The 21,190-nt window shown below is 36.9% G+C and overlaps 1 protein-coding gene across 13 annotated transcripts in view; it reads left to right on the top strand.

The window, feature by feature from the left end:
* Positions 1-4,656: 4,656 nt before the first annotated feature.
* Positions 4,657-21,190, top strand: part of DOP1A (DOP1 leucine zipper like protein A) — a 110,689-nt gene continuing 94,155 nt past the window's right edge. For 6 of the 13 annotated variants that reach the window (XM_056818525.1, XM_056818532.1, XM_056818531.1 and 3 more), the window contains exon 1: positions 4,664-4,809. The gene's annotated coding sequence lies outside the window, so the exon portion shown is untranslated. Of the gene's footprint in view, positions 4,810-16,313; positions 16,415-19,905; positions 19,999-21,190 lie in introns of all 13 variants that reach the window. The other 7 variants (XM_056818526.1, XM_056818530.1, XM_016431170.2 and 4 more) reach the window with 3 other exon arrangements.

Below are 21,190 nucleotides of genomic sequence, written 5' to 3' on the forward strand. Positions count from 1 at the left end.
AGAATTGACACAATGGAGATACTTGGAATCAATCTCCACCCTATTCAGTACTAACAGGATTGAGTAAGAGCTGCAGCCTAGATCAAAATTTAATTATTCCAATCTCTACCCTACTCAGGTTAACAGGATTTAGAAAGGGCTGTAGCAAAGGATCAAAGATTTAATTATTTGAAAATATGACCTTCAACAGACATGTGCAAAGCCAGACCTCTGGGCGGTCCTGGGTTAAGCTAGAGCCTCCATTGACACAGGGAAATTGATGGACAGGTGATTGGTAGATGTGAGGACTGAGGGGAGGGAACTTAGATGGTTTCCTTAAGGATAGGGGGGTCTGAAGACTCGAGGTGGTGGTTGAGAAGTTGGTCGGTGTGGTTGGTGTGTGCTCTGAGAAGCTTGCTCTGAAGGAAGCTGAAAGTGGGGGCCTCTGAGACTGTTTCTCCATTTTGGTCACGTGAGTAATAGGGACTGATCTCTTTTCTTTGCCCCAGCTATCTAAGGGCTTGGGCCTTTTGGCCCAGCCTAATCAGAAGGGGTATTTAAGCCCTATTTCCTTCTCTCCCTTTTCTCTCTCTCTCTCTCTAATTACTTCCTCCTATTGTAATTAAACTCCAAAAAAGGTTGACTGCTGACTTGAGTTTTCATTTAGGAATTACATAGCTGAATTCCTTGGCGACCTTAAATTAATATATATCAGTCTTTTAAAAGTGATTCCTTGTCACAATGGCCAGGCCAACACTGTGGATTTTGTCTTCACTTGTGGCTCTACCTTTCCAGAAGAAGGTATATCCAGTGGTGGGTTCGCTGAGTGATCCCTCTTCTGGTAAGCGTGTTTCGCTTAAGGCTGCGATGTTGATGTTATATCGCGCCAGTTCTTTACTGATTAGAGCTGTTCTTCTCTCAGGTCTTGGGGTATTCTCTCTATCAAGTAATGTCCTGATGTTCCATGCTCCTAGTAGGAGTTTCTTTGTATTTTTTCTTTGATTTCGACCACTTAAAGGGGATGACCCGCCAGCCACGGTGTGCTGACCAGGTGTTTGTAGGGCAGACAATGTTTGGGACACCTTTTCTAGTCCCCTCCCTTGATTAGGGTGAGCAGTGCTGTCCTAGAGAGGGCTGCTCAGTCACCCAGGATACTGCCGAATGTCCCTGCTGCCCACAGGGCCGAGCGACCACTGGTCCGTGGGCCACCTACGTGCAAGATTGTGACTACAACTGCCAGTGGTCACCTCCACCTGTTGTGTCGTCACTCCCCCATCGCCGCAGGTCTTGAAGTGGGTGGATGGGGTTAGGATAGATGAGTGTGCACGATACTTGTGCGTGAAAGAGATTTAAGTGGAAAAGCCGATGCACAGAGACAGTCCCACTCTCTTGGCGTTGGAAGCCTGGGTCCAGTGGCATGAAAAGTTGTTACGTCTGGAGACTTCCTCGGCTGCATTGGATGGCCGTGTTGTCTTTTGTGCTCCAACACGCCCTAAGCACTCCACAGTGCTTTGCTGCGTCGCCCTCTCAGCCGTTGAACCTTCTTATTGGTGGTTTCTTCTGTCTGTTCAGCCGAAGCAGTCTTCACATGCTGGGTGAGCAAAGCCCTGGTTCACCAGGGGGCGATGACCCGATGGCTACCCTCACAAGGTTTGGCCGGTCTGTCGAAGCCATATTGCCTGGGTTGTGGCCGCTGCCACATGCTAGCAGCTACTGGGAGCCACAAGGGAGAGGTGGGGGTCAGAGGCTGGAGAGCTGCCCTAGGAGGGCACGACAAGCCCTCCATATCAGAGATACTACCCCTCCCTGAGCACCCCATATACCCCGGGTTTCAGACTAACAATAAGCCTTAAAGTACTTTAGGTGGAGCTGGCAGATTCAAATCAGATGTTAAGTATCCTTTTTGTCCTAGAAGTTCTCCTGTTGTATCAAAGTCTTTTCTCAGGTAGTTCAGCCCCTTGGCTAGATTTTTCCATTTTGGTATCCATCAAAAAGCTTCAGCCTCTTCCTGATAATCTTGTCCAGGACTCCTCATTGTAGCTATTGTAAAGCCAATAGACCATACTCTCCAGTCCTCAGTTCCCCAAGAAGTTCCCCAATTTTCATGGTTCCTTGGAGTTGTCATGTAGTGCAGTGGCACTCCCAGGGATTGGTAGTCAGAGCAGCCAGAGCCTTGGGTTCTGTGGGTTTTGAGTATGTGACTCTGTGTGGTAGCCTAAAGATTATATCACATCCCTCTCCTGATTAAAGACTTGATTTTTCTGACTATTTAATAGTTTTGTGGGTTTTTTTTCCAGTTTAATACCTAGTAGGTGTCAGTAGAATGACAGCAGAACAAGATCAATGATTCCTAATTCACTGTCTATGCTACTTTGCTTTCTCTATCAACTTTCATCTAAAAGAAGGTCTTTATAATGGATTACTAAAATGGCATACTGGATAGAGCACTGGACTCAGGGACAGAAGACCTGACTTCAAATCCTGCACATTTATTATTTATGTCACCCTTGGCAAGTCTTAACTGCTATATGCCTGTTTCCTCATCTGTATAAGGGACATAATAAAAAATCCTGCCTCTCAAGGTTGTTGTACAGGGGGAAAAAGATGTTTGTAAAGTATAAGTTTTGCAAATCTTAAATCTCTAGCTAAATGATAGCTATTATTATTGGCAGTTATATAGCAGGGGCTTATTTGGAATCACTTCCCAGTTTACTATGAAAAACAATCTTTCTTTCAAGATTGATACCCATTTTACACAGATATCAATACCTGTGGTTTCTGGTTAATACCTGGTTAATAATTCTGGTTAATAATATGTAGACATAACACCAGACAAGGCAGGTGGAAGTTTAACATGGCCACTTCCAAACCAGAAGTCCCTTTGAGATGTAAATAAATTATGTCTGTCCAAAATGTCTTATTTCCTATAATATAGTAAGGAAATGAAATTGCATATTTATTTTTAAAGGTGGAGGGAAGAGTTATGAGACAGTAGATTATAATGAAGTTTGGTCCTGATGTAGGCTTCTCCCCACCCCCCATCATCCTTTTTCTACCTAGAGGAGCTAGAAATATTTCTATAAACACAGATGGCTGCTACTTTTAAAGCTGTAGTTGAGGGAAATAATATCCTTCACACAAAATCCTAAAAGTAAGAAAATATAGAATAATATAAAACCACAGTATGCATTTTTTTTAAACTCTTACTTTCTGTCTTAGAATCAGTACAGTGTATTGGTTCTAAGGCAGAAGAATGGTAAGGGCAATGCAATAGGGGTTAAATAATTTGCCCAGGATCACACAGTTTGGAAGTGTCTGAGGCCAGATTTGAACCCATCTCTAGTCCTAGCTCTCAATCCACTGAGCCACCTAGCTGGCCCCAAATAGTGGGTATTATTTGCGAGAATGACATTAAAATGGATTAAGTTTAGGAAATGTAAATTCCTGTGTCATTTTCTTCAGGTTAGCCAAACATCAAAATTGCATTGATACCAAAGACTGGTACTTTTGAGTCCCCCCCCCCCAAGTTGCCTAAAATGAAGATTGGAGAGCTAAAAAGTTCATAATATTACTCTTTGTCATACTTCTGCATTCTACTAAGAATTCATAGACTTGTTTCCAGAACATTGTACTATAAGGAGAAAGTTCAGCTCAGACATTCCTTATCCAGATGCACTACTTGAGACTTTTCTGCCTTCACCATCAATCAATCAATAACCACATACTGTGCCAAGCACTGTATAAAAACAGCCCCTGTCCTCAAGGCATTCATAGTCTACGCTTTATTCCCCAACATGCTCTTTTAGATCCAATGACACTGGTCTCCATGAACAAGACACTCCATTTCTCAATTCTGGCCATTTTTCTATGGCCCTCCCCTTACCTAGAATGATGTCATCTCTCCCCTATTTCCTGACTTTCTTTAATACCCAACTAAAATCCCATCTCCTACGGGAAGCCTTCCCCAACTCTTAATTCCCGTTACTTCCTTCTTTTAATAATTTCCTATTTATCCTGAGTATATCTTGCTTTGTATATGTTTGCATGTTGCCTCCCCTATTGGATTATAAACTTAAAGAAAGGACTGTATGTTGGCCTCTTTTTGCAGCCCCAGAGCTTAGCACATAGTAGGCACTTAATATATTTTTACTGAATTGAAATTAATTGAATATAATATCAGACAGTTGGGCAATTAACATAAAGTGCCTAGTATGTGTTAGGCATTGTGCTTAACAATGAGGATACTAAGAAATATTAAAAAGTCTCTCAAAGAGTTCATAGTCTAACAGGAGAGAGGACATGCAAACAAATTGGATAAATTGGACATAATCAGCAGAGGAAATTACTGAAGATATGAACAGGTAAAAACCAGTTCCTGCCCTCAAGAAGCTTATAATTGAACTAGGGAGACATGAAAACAAATATTAAAAAGCAAGCCATAAGTAAGATAAATAGGCATAATTAAGTCTGGGAAGGTACGCCAAACAAGGGGGATGATGAAAGACGCGCTGAAAAAGGCGAGATTTTACTGGAGGTAGGACGAAGACTAATGGTAGCCTTTGCCTTCCTTTGGCTGCTTTAGCGCCTCCTCTCTACTACCGCCAGGGGTCGCTGTGCCTGGAGGCGAGCGGGTAAAGGCAGAGGAGGCCTCTCAGGCTGGAGAAGGTGAAGTCATCTTTGACGTCTTCTACGTCAGCGTGGGCCCTAGCGCGATGCATGCCGGGAGCTGTCAGCCGGGCCTCTAGGGCTGTGGGGCCCTTCTTCCAGTCCCTCGGCTGCCCCAGTTGCCAGGAGCTCATAGCCGGCGCAGAGCGGCCCAGCCCCAGCCAGGTAACGTGAACAGACGGGACGCGCCCGTCATCTTCTGTCCGGGGATCATCCCTAGGCGCCGGGACTGGCCTCCCCTCTATCCTCGCGGGGCGGGGGCGGGGCGGCCGGGGGGGGGGTGTCGAGCGGGGTGGGCACCGCGGGAGGGACTTTGAGGCCGCGGGGGACTCCGAGCTTCCGCGAGGGCCATGGACGTCAGCTGGGGGCCGATGTCAGAGTAAGCAGCGACCCGGGCCTGGCGAGCTTTGTGGGAAGACACTGGAGGGGAGACTTTTTCCCGCCTTCCTGATCCTCTGCAGGCACAGTCTAGAGGTCCCGGCCCCAGCCCCTGGAGTGTGGGAGGCGGGCAGAGGAGCAGGCTCCTGGTGCCCCCATTTCCCAATCCCCCCCACCCCCCCGAGCGGAAGGAGGCGAGGTTAGCTCAGGGCAGCTCCCACCTGTGTGGTGTCTAATTAATTCAGTATTTTTGAAATTCTGGTAATTGGTTACCGACCTAGTGACCTCCCCTGAGTCTCATCATTTTATTCAGGTGGATGTGGTTTGCAGCTTCTGGAAATGGGGAAGTTGTTTTTATTTACATTTCTGTGGAGGGTGGTTTGGTGAAGAAAGGTTTTGAGTACCATTTGCCCAGAGGAAAGCAGATTAGCCCCTTGAGAAGCCTGAGCTATCTTTGACAGATTTTAAATTGGAAGCACAAGTGTGGTTTTATTTCCTTACTTTTTCTTGTTCTCCCACCTACGGATATTAAAAGGAGTTATCGGACTGGAATCCACCTTAAAGAAAAACTCCCAAAGGAGGAAACCGGGGCCCTGAGAGTTCTCTAGTAATTAGCCAAAGGACTTATAGTAGAAATGAGACTTTGACCTCAGGTTTTCCCGATTTCCTAATTCAGTGCTCTTTTCATGAAGTCATCCTGGCTTCCCTCTTACGCCACTGCTCTGTATATTCTTGATCTGAAGTAAGTAAAAAAAAAATTAAGGCAGCTTGGCATAAGGGATAAAGATTTGCCCTGGAAGCCAATATAAGCTTCAGTAAGTCTTGCTTCTGACGTCTTTGGCTGTGGGACTCAATTCCTTTAGTTTCCTATAGGTAACTAAATTGCCTCCACCAATACAAATTTAGGAAGTTTCTGTACTGGAGTTCCTTATTCCTATCCCATGTGAGAATTAAAACAATCAAATGTAGGGCTTTTTAGACAAAAGAGAAAGATTAGGGACAAATTATTTTAATTTTGTATTTGGTTTGCTTAGTTTTCTGAAGACTAGTGGAAAAGTTATAAACTTACCTTTGGTCAGAGAAAACTACCACACCGGTGTAGAACATCTGTAGAAACACAACTTTTAATTGTGCTTGTCAAGGGTTGAAAATTATGGATTGGCTAATGAGAAATTCAGTTTTATAGGTCTTTGTCTTTTAAGCCCACCAGTAGCTTAATTTCTTTAATCAAGTAAATGTTGATAAGTAGAAGTATAAATCCAATGAATGTATTTTTTTTTGCGAGAGTATTAAAAGGAACTTGAATTGTGGCAAAAGTCTTTTAAAAAAATATTCCTTCGATTTAGAATCAATACTAGTTCCAAGGCAGAAGAGTAGTAAGGGCTAGGCAATTGGCCTTACTGATTTGTCCTAGATTACATGGCTAGGAAGTGTCTGATGGCCAGATTTGAACCTGTATTCACCTGGCTTTCTATCCATTGAGGTGCCTTAGCTGCCCCAAAACAATCGTTTTTGAGAAATCACCTTTCTAAATTAAGACTATAAGAATAATTGCAAGTTTAACTGTGGAAGAATTAGGAAAATCAAACTTTTAATAACATAGTTAGAAGAGATTTAAAAGGCCATTGAAGTCCAAACTTCATTTGAATAAAAATTCCCTTTATCATTTGTCTAGGTAATCAACCTTTTTTTTTGTAGGTCTCCAATGTGTGAGAACTCCCTATCCCTGGATATAACCTATTCTACTTTGGGATAGTTCCAATTGTTAAGTAGTTGTTTTTTTTAAATTGTAGATGTAAATTTGCCTTTTCCTCTCCAACTTCTAACCATTGTTCCTTAGTTCTTCCTCTGGCCTAGCAGAATTTTTCTAATGCCTTATCAGGATTAACAGTCCTTCAGATACTAGAAGACAGCAGTGATGTTGTTCCCTTCTCCCCACAACCACCTCCATTTTAAACAACCCTGGTTACTTAGATCAGTATAATCTGGAGGCCCTTCATCTGGTTGTCCGTTTCTGGATTTCTCTTGTTTATAATTGCCCTTCCTAAAACATAACACCTAGAACTGAACATAAAACTCCAGATGTAGTCTGACTGGGATAGAGTATAGCCTCTACCTTATTCCTTGACATTGTACAGAAGCAATGCAAGCTAAGATTGCATTAACTTTTTTTTTCCCTGTCATAACACTTGTCACATATTGAGTTGTTAAATCAACAAACGAGTTAGAATTTATCTGACTTTGTGTTAAGCAGTAATATACAAAGAAAAGGAAAACATACTCCTCAAAAAATCCACAGTTTAATGAAAACAGCATGCAAGGAACTATATACAAACAAGATATATAGATGAGATGAGTTCGATATAATCTCCAAAAGAGGACACTAAGGAGAATGGAGAAAAACTTATTGTAAAAGTTTGAAGCTGAACAGAGACTTGAAGCCATTAGGAAGAACATTCCAGATATGGAAAACAGCCAGGTGAAAATGCTTTGAGTTAGAAGATGGAGTGACTTGTACAAGGAACAGTAAAGAGGCCAGTGTCACTGAATTGCACAGTAGGTGAAAGAGAGTAAGGTATAAGAAGCCTGGAAAGGTAGGAAGAGGCCAGGTAGTGAAGGGCTGTAAAGGGCAAAATATTTTTTAGATAAATTGTCTAGTCAAGCATTTCCCATATTCTATTTTGAAGTTGATTTTTTTTAACCTAAGCATCAGTCTTTACATTTATCTCTCTTAAATTTCATCTCAGATTTGACCCAATGTTATAATGCCTGTCAAAATCTTTTTTTATTCAGACACTATTATCGTTCATTAATTGTTCCTTTCAGTTTTAGGTCATCTGCAGATTTGTCAAAAGTTTTCCCATAGTATGCCATCTGTATTTTTATTCAAGGCATTGATAAAAATGTTAAATGGCAGAAGATCAAGCACAGTTTCAAACCATTAGTGACTATTCTTTGAGAACAGTCATTCAACCAGTTAAAAATCCACCAACTCTACTACCACATAAGGCCACATCACTCCAGCTTTTCCATTTAAATGGTATAAAGAGTTTTTGTGGAAAATAATGATAAACTACATTTAGTATAATGAATTCTGTCTGGAACTGTCAAAAAAGGGAAATGAGATTAGTCTTGGAATCATAGATTTAGAGCTATAATGCAGTTTGTAGTGATCTTGTCTAATAGGCACACTATGTTGACAAAGAAATTGAAGCCTACGGAACCTGAATTAGGCAAAAATTACTTGCCCAAGTTCAGACAGATAGAAAGTGACAGAGCTGGAATTTAAAATCATATCCTTTGGCTTTAAAGCTAGCACCTTGCTACTTTATTCAGTGCTCTTAATTAAATTATGTTGGCTTTTTGCAATTATTGTTTTTCCTTCTAGATACACACTAAAGATCACTGAAAAAAAATCTTTACTGAATATGCCCGGAGTCAGCAAACTACAGGCCTGTTTTTGTCCTGCCCATAAAATGTAAAAACCATTCATAGCTCACAGGCCTTTTTTTTTTTTTGACCAAGCAAAAAGTTCTACACCTTTGATCCTCCCTTCTCCACTGGAGGTGTCTTCTCATACCTTTTCTTTGAGACCAAAACAGTCTTTTTTTTTAAACACTTACCTTCCACCTTAGAATCAATACTATGTATTGGTTCTAAGGCAAAAGAGTGGTAAGGGCTAGACAATGGAAGTTAAGTGACTTATCCAGGGTCACACAGCTAGGAAGTGTCTGAGGCCAGGTTTGAATTTAGGACCTCCCATCTCTAGGCCTGATTCTCAATCCACTGAGCTACCCAGCTGCCTCCAGTCATCTTTTCTTTTTGTTTTTATTATGCTGTGTATAAATGGATATTTTGAACCTTAGACTTCATTCCCCAGAAGTCCTTGGTATTTCCCAGAATTCCCTATAATCTCTCCCACATCTCCACATTGGTGAGATCACATTATTGGTATTTATCTGGCAGTAACTCCTCCCTCTATCTCTCTCTCTTCTTGCATGATGTAGCAGTAAGGCAGGGAAAATTTGAAAATGGCTAATCAGCTATGGGCACATGGTTTTTATTTTGTATCTTCTTTATTCCTTGATTTCTAATGATCCTTAATAAACATCATAAAATATAATATTTTTATTATTAGAGATATAATTTAATTTTTACAGCTACAAGGCCAAAAATATTAAATGCTTCATATGTCTGACACAATTGAGAATTGGAATTAAGTGAATAAAATCCTCTTAGCAAAGGTATCACAAAACCTGGGTAGACACTTTATTTGATAGAAGAGTAGAACGCCTGGTAGTCCTCACCTTGCTAGTTGTAGATAAAACAGTGGAAGCTATGAGGACACACTGAGAAAACAAAAGCCCCAAATTCTAGACCTGGGTAATGTAAAGACAAATATTCTTATGCACCCCAGTGTGATATTTATAGTACATCACTTTATAATATGTACATATACAACAATACAGTAAAATCTTAAGTTCCTAAATGCCAGGAATCCTTAGGAATGTTTCCCCCCCCCCCCCAAAATATAAGTTACAACAAATTCATTCAATAAATGTTTATTATTGATGCACTTACTATTGACACACAAGCCAAGATGAAACAATCCCTGCCCTCAAAGAGCTTATTACCTTCTGGGGAGATAAACAGGTACAAACATAAGTAAATCTAAGTAATTTCACTGAGAAGGAGGCTCTCAAGTAGGCCTCATAGAATTCAGGCTTCCTAATTGGGGGAACTTGATGTTTGAAGAAAGACAATGATTCAAAGAGGTGGAGCTAAAGAGGAAAATTATTTTAGCAACTATTTAAAAGCCAGTTTGAAGAGGGAAGAATCTTAAAGCCGAGGGGAACAATTAGGAAGCTGTTATAGTAGTCTAGGCAAGAGGCAACAAGGGTCTCAACTAGTATGGTGGTGACTGTGTGAATGGAGAGAAAAGGATGAATAACATTTAGAAACTGATTGAATGTAGGGAGGAAGGTAGAGGAGAGTTAAGATGTCTGAGTTTGTAAATCTAGGGGACAAGAAGAATTTTTACCTTCAACAGAAGTAGTTTCTGGATAAATGAGACTTGATAGAATGTATTCTTCTGAGAATTAGTATAATAAATACTTCTCTGTCATCCTAAATTACTGTATTATGTTGTAAATTTAGTCAGTCAACAAATATTTAAGTGCTTATGTACTAGGCACCATGGTAAATACAATTATAGATATTAATGGCTTGGGGATATATGATTAAATAATAACTTCTTGTAGTACATAATAAATAAATATGATTATTATCACTACTACTTCTTATATTTATATAGTGATGGGCCAGCTAGGTAGTCAGTGGATTGAGAACCAGGCCTAGAGAATGGAGGTCCTGGGTTCAAATCTAGTCTCAGATACTTCCTAGCTGTTTGACCCTATGCAAATCAATTAACCCCAGTTGTCTAGCCTTTACCACCCTTCTGCCTTGGAATCACTACTCAGTATCAATTCTAAGACAGAAGGGTTCCCAACATTTATATAGTACTTAGTATGTGCCAGACACTGTGCTAAGTGCTTTATAAGCATTATCTTATTTGATACTCATAACAGTCCTGAGAAGTAGGTACTGTTATTTTATCCATTTTATAGATGAGATAACTGAGGCAAATAGTTTAAGTGACTTACACAGGGTCACACAGCTAGGAAGACTTTTAGACTAGATTTGAACCCAGATCATCTTTAAATGAAATGTATCAAGAACTTTCAAAATCGATGAACTACAATGGTTGGTATTGTAGTTTTATGTAAACATAAAAATACAATGACCCCTTTGAAGACTGGCACCTGGGCACACTCTTATGGTTTAATTTTTTTGCCCGATTTCCTTACTGTCAATATCACTTGATTGCTACTACAGTTGCTATAGTCATTTAAGTCCACTCTACCAGCAACATATGCCCCTGACAACCATTGCTACTTGAGTTTTTTTTCTTCTTTTCAGTCTATTGTTCTTTCTCCAGTACTTCTTGTATTTCAAAAGGGGATCTTTTATAGATAGAGTCCAAACAGTAATATCTTTATGTGGTTAGCTGTCAAATCTGTGTTTGGGGCATAAACTTCTTTAGTTCCTCCTATGTTCTATATTCTTGTTTCTGAATGTCCTGAGAGATCCTTTTTTGAAACACAAAACTTAGAGCTAAAAGAGATCTGAGCTTCTTTTTTAAAAAATTCTCTTTCCCTTCAATAGAATTTTTAAAACAAAGTCATCAAAATAAGTAAGCATAATCTAGCAAAACAAATTCCCACATTAACCATACTGAAAAATGCAGGTGAATGGCCCTCAAATACTTTTCAAAAGGTGTTGATGGGGAGATACTTGTAGTATAGCAATGATTCCAGAAGCCTCAGGTGTCTGGCTAGTTGGTCTCCAGGTAGCTGATGTTTTACTGAATAATAATGTCCATAATGATATCCATAACAACCCTTAGGTTAAATTTTATGTTCAGTATCATCTGTTAGAGAGGCAGTGTGGTATAATTATAGAGCAGTTCTCTGAACCAGGAGGACTTGGATTTGATCAAGTTCTATCTCTAATATGCTGACTGTGATCCTAGGCAAGTCTCTCAGAAGCCCTAAGCAAGTCTTAAAACCTTGAAGTTGTAGATTAGTTGGTTATCTTAATTGGTAGAGAGAATTTCATCACCTAGATTTCTATACTCCAGTGTAATTCTAGGTCTGGATCAAAATATTTGTATGTACACACACACTCCAAGAAGCCAGAGATATGTGGAATATGTTTTAGGGGAGATTTCCATAATATTGATTAAAATTCTTTAAGATCAACTTTACATTATCTATGAAATATGTGGAATGCCTCCCTTTTTTTGAGATTTAAGAACAGCTTTTACTGTAATTTTTTTTACTCTATATATGTGTGTGTGCACGTGCATGTGTATGTATCAGAGTGTTTCCAAAGTCTTAGGGCATTTTAAACTTTAATAACTTTAGAAGTGTAAAATGCTATAAAATTTTTTAATTGAAATTTTACTTACGTTTCTTTTATGCTTATTTAGTTTTGTGAATTTTAAATAATAAACTTTTAATTTTTAGCAAGACAGAGCACCCTGTTATGTGTAGTCCATGTGCTACATTTTCTGAAATACACTTTCTCAGACAGAAACAGTAGAGGAAGACCTTTTACTTGGCCACTTCAGTCACTTGATCTTTATCTCCATTAAATTTTTCTTCAGGGTCACATTAAAATTGTTGGATATGCACCAAAACCACATTCTTTGCATTATCTTAGGGACCTAAGATTACAATTGCAATCACTGCAATCTTTTCAATTACTGAGCAGTAGCTGATGAAAGTTTTTACAAAGTTCAAAATTTTATTAGAATGATCTATATGTGTACAATGGTAATAACATTAATATTTTTTTTTAATAAATCCTTACCTTCCATTAGTTCCAAGGCAGAAGAGCTGTAAGGGCTAGGCAATGGGGGTTAAGTGACTTGCCCAGGGTCACATAGCTGGTAAGTGTCTGAGGCTAGATTTGAACCTAGGACCTCCTGTCTCTCAATCCACTGAACTACCCAGCTGCCTCCAATGTTAAAAAATTTTTAAAAAACCTTTCAAAATTAGTTTTCTATGCATGTAGCATTTATACTTAAGCTAAAAGTTTGAATCTGCACTATAAATTTTGGGACACCCTGTGTATCTTTGCCTGGATCTACCATGGATCTACATGGTTTCTCTATAATATTGTTAATAAGTCAGTAACATCCCACCTTAATTGTGAAGTTCTAACTTAATGTTGTTCTTCTGAAATAAACTCCTCTCTATAATTGTTTTACCCCATTTTTTTCCCTAAGAATTATTTAACTGAATGGAATTTATCCATTAATAAAGAGCAATTTCAGTATTTACATAGAATCAGTTCTTAATTTCCTTCAGTAATGATATAAATGTGATGTGATGTAATATGAATGATCTAAAAATAGTTTATTTTATTATATATTCTCATTTATTGTCATACCCGTTACTTTGTTCTATTAGTGTTGGTTAGTGGATGAAGACATGAAAAATAGTAGGTAAAAAGAACTAATGATTTGGTTTTTATGGGGAAGAAGTAGCAGGACAGGTGGCAAAGTCCAGGCTAGACAAATAATTGACTAGATAGTCTGAGACACTTTTACATATGCTACTTTAAGTTTCCTGAAATACAAAATATTCTAGTTGAAGAGGAGACAAAAACAATGTATTTCCTGATTTAAATATAGTTTTGTGCTATTTAGGAGGTGGTGAATATGTGTAGCTATTCCCATATTCATATAAACTACTGGTAATTACTCATGTCTTCAGCTATCAATATGAAGGAAGATACTAGTACTGAGTCATAAACCCAACTTTCTGTAATGTCAGGAGTTTTATTGAAAGGTTTCTTTTAATCTATTTATTACTTATGGCTCTAGATTAGTTTTGTGTGGTTTTGATTTACAAATTGCATTAAATTTTAAAGAAAGCATTCATTTGGAAGAATATTTTTTTTTAATTTAAATTTTATTTTGCCAATTTAGAACATTATTCTTTGGTTACAAGAATCATATTCTTTCCCTCCCTCCCCGCCACCCACCCTTCCTGTAGCCAACATGCAATTCCACTGGGTATTACATGTGTCCTTGATCAGAACCTACTTCCATGTTGTTGTTTGCACTAGGATGATCATTTAGAGTCTACATCCCCAATCATATCCCCCTCCAACCATGTAATCAAGCAGTTGTTTTTCTTTGGTGTTTCTACTCCCACATTTTTTTCTCTGAATGTGGATAAGTGTTCTTTCTCGTAGATCCCTCAGAGTTGTTCAGGATCAGTGCATTGCCACTAATGGAGAAGTCCATTACATTCAATTGTACCACAGTGTTATCAGTCTCTGTGTATAATGTTCTCCTGGTTCTGCTCCTTTCACTCTGCATCAATTCCTGGAGGTTGTTCCAGTTCACATGGAATTCCTCCAGTTCATTATTCCTTTGAGCACAATAGTATTTCATCACCAACATATACCACAATTTGTTCAGCCATTCCCCAATTGAAGGACATCCCCTCGTTTTCCAATTTTTGGCCACCACAAAGAGCGCATCTATGAATACTCTTGTACAAGTCTTTTTCCTTATTATCTCTTTGGGGTACAAACCCAGCAGTGCTATGGCTGGATCAAAGGGCAGACAGTCTTTTAGCACCCTTTGGGCATAGTTAGAAGAACATTTTTTTAGTAAATTTATAGTAAAAATGAATTGATATATCTCAGCCTATCCTCTAGGTTCTCAGGGTCATAAGAGCTTAGAATTAGAACTGGAAGATACCTTTTAGACTATCTAGTCCAACTTTCTCATTTGACAGATGAGGATACTGACCCAGAGAAGTTAAGTGACTAGCTCACAGTTACAATATATGGCTCAGTTGGAATCTGACCCAAGATGTTCTGGAGTCAAACACAGTGTCTTCCATACCAGATCCCTATGCATTATTTAATCTAAAAAGGCAACCTGGCTATTGAGCTTAGATATGATTTTCTCATTAAGGGAAACATTAACAAGGGATTTATCACCTAGACTCCATTGGTTTTATATTCAAATGAAAAGCAGATAATATTTAAATAAAGTTGTATACATTCTGATTTTTTTGTTTTTGCTATCCTTTTCTTATAGATATGTATGAGAAGGAAGAGAGGAAGTAATGCCAGTGAGCAACAGATTCTAGTTAATGAAAATGTGGGAAATTGTGTAAGAGTTTTAAATCCATCCCTACCTAAGTTTTAGTATAGTGGTGGAAAAAGGATAGATAAATATGAAAAGTTATTTATATGAACTTTATTCAATAAATTTATATACATTTAAAACATAGAAAAGCTTATTAGCTTCTAAACTAAGTAGGTATGTGCTAAGAGGTAGGATAATGCAATTATCCAAATCTAATGGAATTAATAAGCAAATATTTCATGAAAGAGATGTACTTTTTTCAACATTATTTAAAAACAAAAAACCTCAGATTCATTCAAAGAAGTAGGGATCCAATTAAGGAAGTAAGTAGTATGTGTGAAGACATAGGAGCACGAATGAGCAAATAACATACAATTGAGAATGAATAGTTTTTATTAAGCTGGAGCTAAGGGTAATAAGAAATATGTAATAAGACTGGGGCAAGAAAGTTTTTAGTGAAGGGAGGTTAAATCAATGCTGAGGAGTTTCAATATAATATTATAGTTAGAGCCACTGTAGGCTTCTGAACTGAGGAACTTCATGTTCAGAATACTTGGGGAAAGCTAGGTGGCTTAGTAGATTGAGAGCCAGACCTAGAGATGGGAGATCCTGGGTTCAGATGTGACCTCAGGCACTTCCTAGCTGTGTAACCCAGGGCAAGTCACTTAACCTCCATTTCCTAGCCTTTACTAGTCTTTTGCCTTGGAATAGATGCTTAATATTGATTCTGAGACAGAAGATAAGGATTTAAAAAAATACTTAAGAAAATTATGTTAAATTAGAACAAGAAGAAATTGGGTTAGAATAGGAATATCATTTAAAAGTTTATACATTCAGACCTAAGACAGAAATGGTTAAATAAGGGTTAATCTCAGATACAGCCTGAAGAAAATATTTCATGATGTCAGATAAAACCAATGCAGTTAAAATGAGAAGAGAAACAGGTTATTGAGGGGGACATTTTTTGCAATAGTTTTTATAAAGGTCTTATGTCTAAGATAAGGGACTGTTTTATAAGACTAAGAACCATTTATTTCCCCCCAAATAGTTAAAGGATAGGAACAGGAAGTTTTCAAATTACTAAGTCCAAGCTAGTAGCAATCAAGTGACAGTATTAACTAATGTTTATGTAACGCTTATTATGTGCCAGACACTGTGATAATAAGCACTTCATAATGATTATCTCATTTGTTCCTCACCTCAATCTAGGAAGGTAGGTGCAATACTTCTCCAAATTTTTTAGATGGGGAAACTGAAGCAAATATGAGTTGTGACTTTCCTAGGGTCATGCTGCTAGGAAGTTTGCAAAAGTGTTCCAAATCACTAATGATAAAAGAATTGCATGTTAAAGCAACTATGAAGGTCCACATCATTTCTGCCTAAGATTGATAAAGGTAACAAAAAAAAAGAATATGAGAGACTGCAGAAAAAACAGCCATACTAATACACTGTTGGTGGAGCTGTGAATTGATAGTTAACAATATAAAGCCATTTGAAATTATGTTTTAAAAGTTACTAACCTGTGCGTACATTTTGCCATTCCATTATTATGCAGGTACCTGAACAGAGATCAAAAAAAAGCGAAAAAGGACTCATATGTAAACAACTGGCAACTAAAGAGATGCCCTCCTATTGGACAATGGATAAACAATTATGGTATATTATGATAAATATCTGATATGGTATAGGAATGTTATTTTTTCATAAGAAATTACAGAATAGACAGTTTTGGAGGAATTAGAGAAGACCTTTATGAACTAATACAGGGCAAAGTGAATAGGGCTAAGAGAATAATTTATACAATAGCATTATAAAAAGAAACACATTTAATTAAAAGACTTTAGAACTGTAATCATTGCAGTGACAAACCATGATGCCAAAGGACCAAAGATGAAGTGAAGTATGCTACTCATTTCTTTTCAAATAAGTGAGTGACTTAAAATATTTTTTGACTATGCATATTAAGGATTTTTATTTTTATTATTTAGTGGGGAATATATGCTTGTTCATTGAAATAAAGTTTTTGGTGCATAATGCACATGATAGGAATAGAGAACAACTCTAGAATGGCAAGGTTGGTTGATTAACAGAGTAATGATATATAGTTAATTATTATGGGGAAATGAGGAATTGACAGATTCAGGAAGAAAATGAAATTTGTTAAGTTTGAATTTTAAGTGATTTCAAAATATAAATATCCCAATGAAAGCAAAGAATTAAAGAAGGAGTGGCTAGAAAAGGAAAAGGAAAGAGTTGGGAAGACCTGGGTTCAAATTTGGCCTCAGAACACATCCTAGCTATTTGACCCTGGTCATGTCACTTAACCCCATTTACCTAGCCCATGCCCTTCTGTCTTAAAGTTATTACTAAGACAAAATTAAGGATTCTATTATTTATTGACCAGAAAACTTTTATTTAACTAATTTAGAATGTTTTTCTCTGGTTACAAGATTCATGTTCCCCCCCGCCAATCCCACAGACCTCCTCCTGTAGCTGACACACAATTCTACTGGGTTTTACATGTGTCAGTGATCAAGACCTATTTCTGTATTCTTGATATTTATACTAAGGTGATCGTTTAGAATCTATATCTCCAATCAAAAATAAGGATTTTAAAAAGAAGGAAAGAAAGGGTAGGAATGGAGAGAAAAGAGCAACAATAAAAATGTTGCCACTCATTCTACATTTTTGGTCATTTAGTATTTATTGGGCCTTTGGTTCAACACACTGGTTTTAGGAACATTTTTAGTGGGAGGATCAGGATAAATGTATATGTGAAAGCAGCAAAAATCTTATGTTCCATCTCTTATGTCTATATAACAACACAGGTAGAATGTTGAAATGAAAAGCATTGGTCTATGTTTCTAAGATAAATTTGGAGGCATTAAAGGAACATTACAGTTTTCTGAAGGCAAAATATGTAAAAGATAACATAGATAGAAGTACTTTGACATATTTCCAAGTTCAAAATTATATGTGTGTGTATATATATATATATACACACAATATTTTGTCAAAGATGAGCATCATATGTAAAAAAAAACTCATTTAAAAACATGGAAAGACATTCAATAATAGGTCTAGAATATAGTTATTCTCCTTGTGTTTGATCTGGCCCTCTTTCACAGTATATATTTTTAAAATCTTCAAAATCACCTTTCATTTTTTGGATCTATATAATGTCCAGCTATGTTTTGCTCTACTGAGCTGATATTATGTATTGGAGACCTAAGAAGTGACATCATTATATTATATTATTATAATTATATATATATATAATTATAATATAATATTATTATAATAATATTATATTATTATTACTCTGTAGATTCTTTAAGGTCATTTCCTACTTGATTTTGATATCTAACACCAATGGGATATTGCATTCTTCCTGAAATTGCTCCCACTTTGAGGCCTCTTCTTCTACCTATGTCCAGTACATGCCCTTGGTTTCTAGGAAGTTTCTAGGCCATTTCCCCAATTATGTTTTCAGGGAATAAAAACTAGTTTTTGATATTAGCATATATCAAACTTAATGAAAAAATAAATCTGCCCCTGAAAAACAAGGTTCCATTATCAATAGTATGCAATTTCAGTTGATTAATTCTGGATTATTTTACATGACTGTTTCCTCTAGTATAGATAATTGAATTCAGTTTAGAAAATTCATATTAAGTTCTTAATATATTTAGTGCACTGTACTAAGTGCTGGGGATACAAACAGATTTTGCTTTCAATTCAGCAAGCATTTATTAAGCATTTACTATGTGCTAGTCATGCTGCTAGCCATCAGATAGATATACAGAGGCAAAAATTAAATCCTTACTATCCTCAAGGAGTTTAATACTCTTGGAAGTATACAAGGGAGGCCACAAAACATGTATGTAGTAAATACAAAGCAATTTTTTTCGAATAGCCACTAACAACTGGGAAAATCAAGGAAAGACTTATTGTAGGAATTGGTGCCTGAAGCTGTACTTTAAAGGAAGCTAGAGATTCCAACCCTTAGATGTGGAGGAAGGGATGGATCCCCCATCTAGATATGGGAAATCACCTATGCAAAGGCAAGAGATGAAATGCTGTATCCAGTATAATAGTAGCAGGCTTACTTGACCTCAACAGACTATGCGTAAAGAGGAATAATATGAAATAAAGGTTCTGGTTCTGCTCATTTTGCTCTGCATTATTTCATATAAATCTTTCCAGGATTTTCTGAAGTCAGCTACTCAGCAATAATATTCTGTCACATTCATATACCACAATTTGCCCAGCCATTCCCTTGTTGGTGGAAATCCTCCTCAATTTGCAATTCCTTGCCACCACAGTATTCTATGCAAATCTTTGACTGTAGTTAAAATGCTGACAGGCACTGATAACAATGGTGAAGAAATACTTTAGTTAGTGTAGCTTAACAAGATTTTTGGGAGAGGGAAAGGAGATGCTAGAAAATGGGACTAATTTTTGCTGCAAGGTCCTGGAGAAGGGAGGAGAGGAAGGAATTTTTAAAATATTGACTACACTGGAATGCTATTTTGTCAAAACCTCACAGTATCTAAAGGTATGCCATCATGAATTCAGCAGAAAGTGTCACACTTAATGGCATTTCTTACCTGTCTAATCAGAATTTGTTCTCCATATTTAGGCAGCTATATTTATGTGTACAAATAACAGTAAACTGTGGCCTAAATGTATCCATTTGCAGATTCTAACTTTGGCAGGTAGTTCTTCTAGGACTCTTTTGAGGGTTTTAAGTATTTAAATACTTAGCACAGGCTGTGTATTAGTTAATTGATCTAATTAGTTAGAATCTGTATTAGTTAAAATATCTAATGCTTCTATGCTAGTGGTGAGTCAAACTAATTCTGTTTCCTGTCAATGTGAAGACTTCCGGGAATGGCAGGATAGTACCTCCTATTAGTTATTAAAAACTATTTTATTTGTTTGATATTTATATTTTTAAGCAACTTAATACATTTTCTAGTTATTAAAAATGACTAGTTGACCTGTTATTTCTTGGCTGGGCTTTCAGCTCCCAGCAGACAATGGATTAAAGTTATTCTTAAACATTTTCATCACTAGCTGGTAAAAAGTACTATATACATTTTTCCTCAATGGTAATAATCAAACTTCTTTTTCCATTAATCCAGCAGATATTTTTAATGGATACATACTTGGCACATAACATTGAGCCTACCAATTTTCTTTCACAATTGGCAGCTTTCAGCCTCAGTTTGCCACTGGTGAGAATACATTGTAGTGTTATTGAACATCAGACTTACTTTTGCATATGGCAAATGATGACAATGTCCCTTCTGGTCTCTCTCCCTTTCTTTAATGCTACTGTCAAAACAGCCCAGATTTCTTTGAAGCCAAATCCTCACTTTTTTTTTAAACCCCCATTAGAAAAGCTATACCTGAAATGTTGACTTTGCTTGGCATTTCTTAAGATCTAGTCTGAGATTTCCCTCTTTTGAAGTGTGAACATTTAAATCTGTACTCATTTTCTTTTTTATGCTTATTACTTGGTGCTTAATTTGCCAGCAAAAGGGTGACTTCATTTTGTTTTCACTGCTGTGGTATAGCAAAAGACAGGGACACTATAAACATGTTTTAATAATATAGTTCCAAAATATATGAGGTATATATATATATATATATACCTTAAAAGAATTGACATCAAAATTGGCATGTTGGTTACAAATCTTGCTAAAGATGCTTGTTAATATCTCACTGGGAAGGAAGAAAGACTCGAAGTGGTATTTTTATTTGCTTTTTTCCAGCTGGAAAGTAGCAAATCAAAATATATTTTTCATTTTGTTTTACATTGTAAAGTTTACTAGGTACATTATATAAGTGGTTATTTATATTCCCTGGGAAATAACTTTTTTCACTTCAGGCTGAAAAAAATCCATTTGGAAAGGATAAATTATTAGTTGATGTCAAGCATGTTAATATTTCAGACAATCAGGAATAAGGCTATTTTTACATTATAAGATAGTTCACCTAAAAATAAGGTATATATATAGAACTAACATTTTATATATTAGACAAAAAGTACAAAGAGAATGCATTTCCATAGCAAAGAGTGGTGTTTTCATATAAAAATGATAATTTGTATAGGCAATAGTGAAACCATTAAAGAAACATGGCTGGACCTCTCATCCCAAAGATGCAACTTTTTTTATATGCAAAAACATTTTCATTGCAGTCTTGCTGAATCTGTATTTTGTATAAAAATGTTGATCTTACATTATAATTAAAATTGCTTTGTAAATTTCTTTAGTCTTCTCTAACTTTCTAGTCAAGTATTTTTACATTGATTCTTTTTATCTCCTTAGTCCATATATATGTATATAATGAGTTTTAACGCAAATATCAATGTAGGAAACACTATTTCTCTTTAATTTTTCCTGAATAGATAGTTTCATTTCA

This window comes from Monodelphis domestica, chromosome 2 (assembly GCF_027887165.1).
Source record: "Monodelphis domestica isolate mMonDom1 chromosome 2, mMonDom1.pri, whole genome shotgun sequence".
NCBI lineage: Eukaryota > Metazoa > Chordata > Mammalia > Didelphimorphia > Didelphidae > Monodelphis > Monodelphis domestica.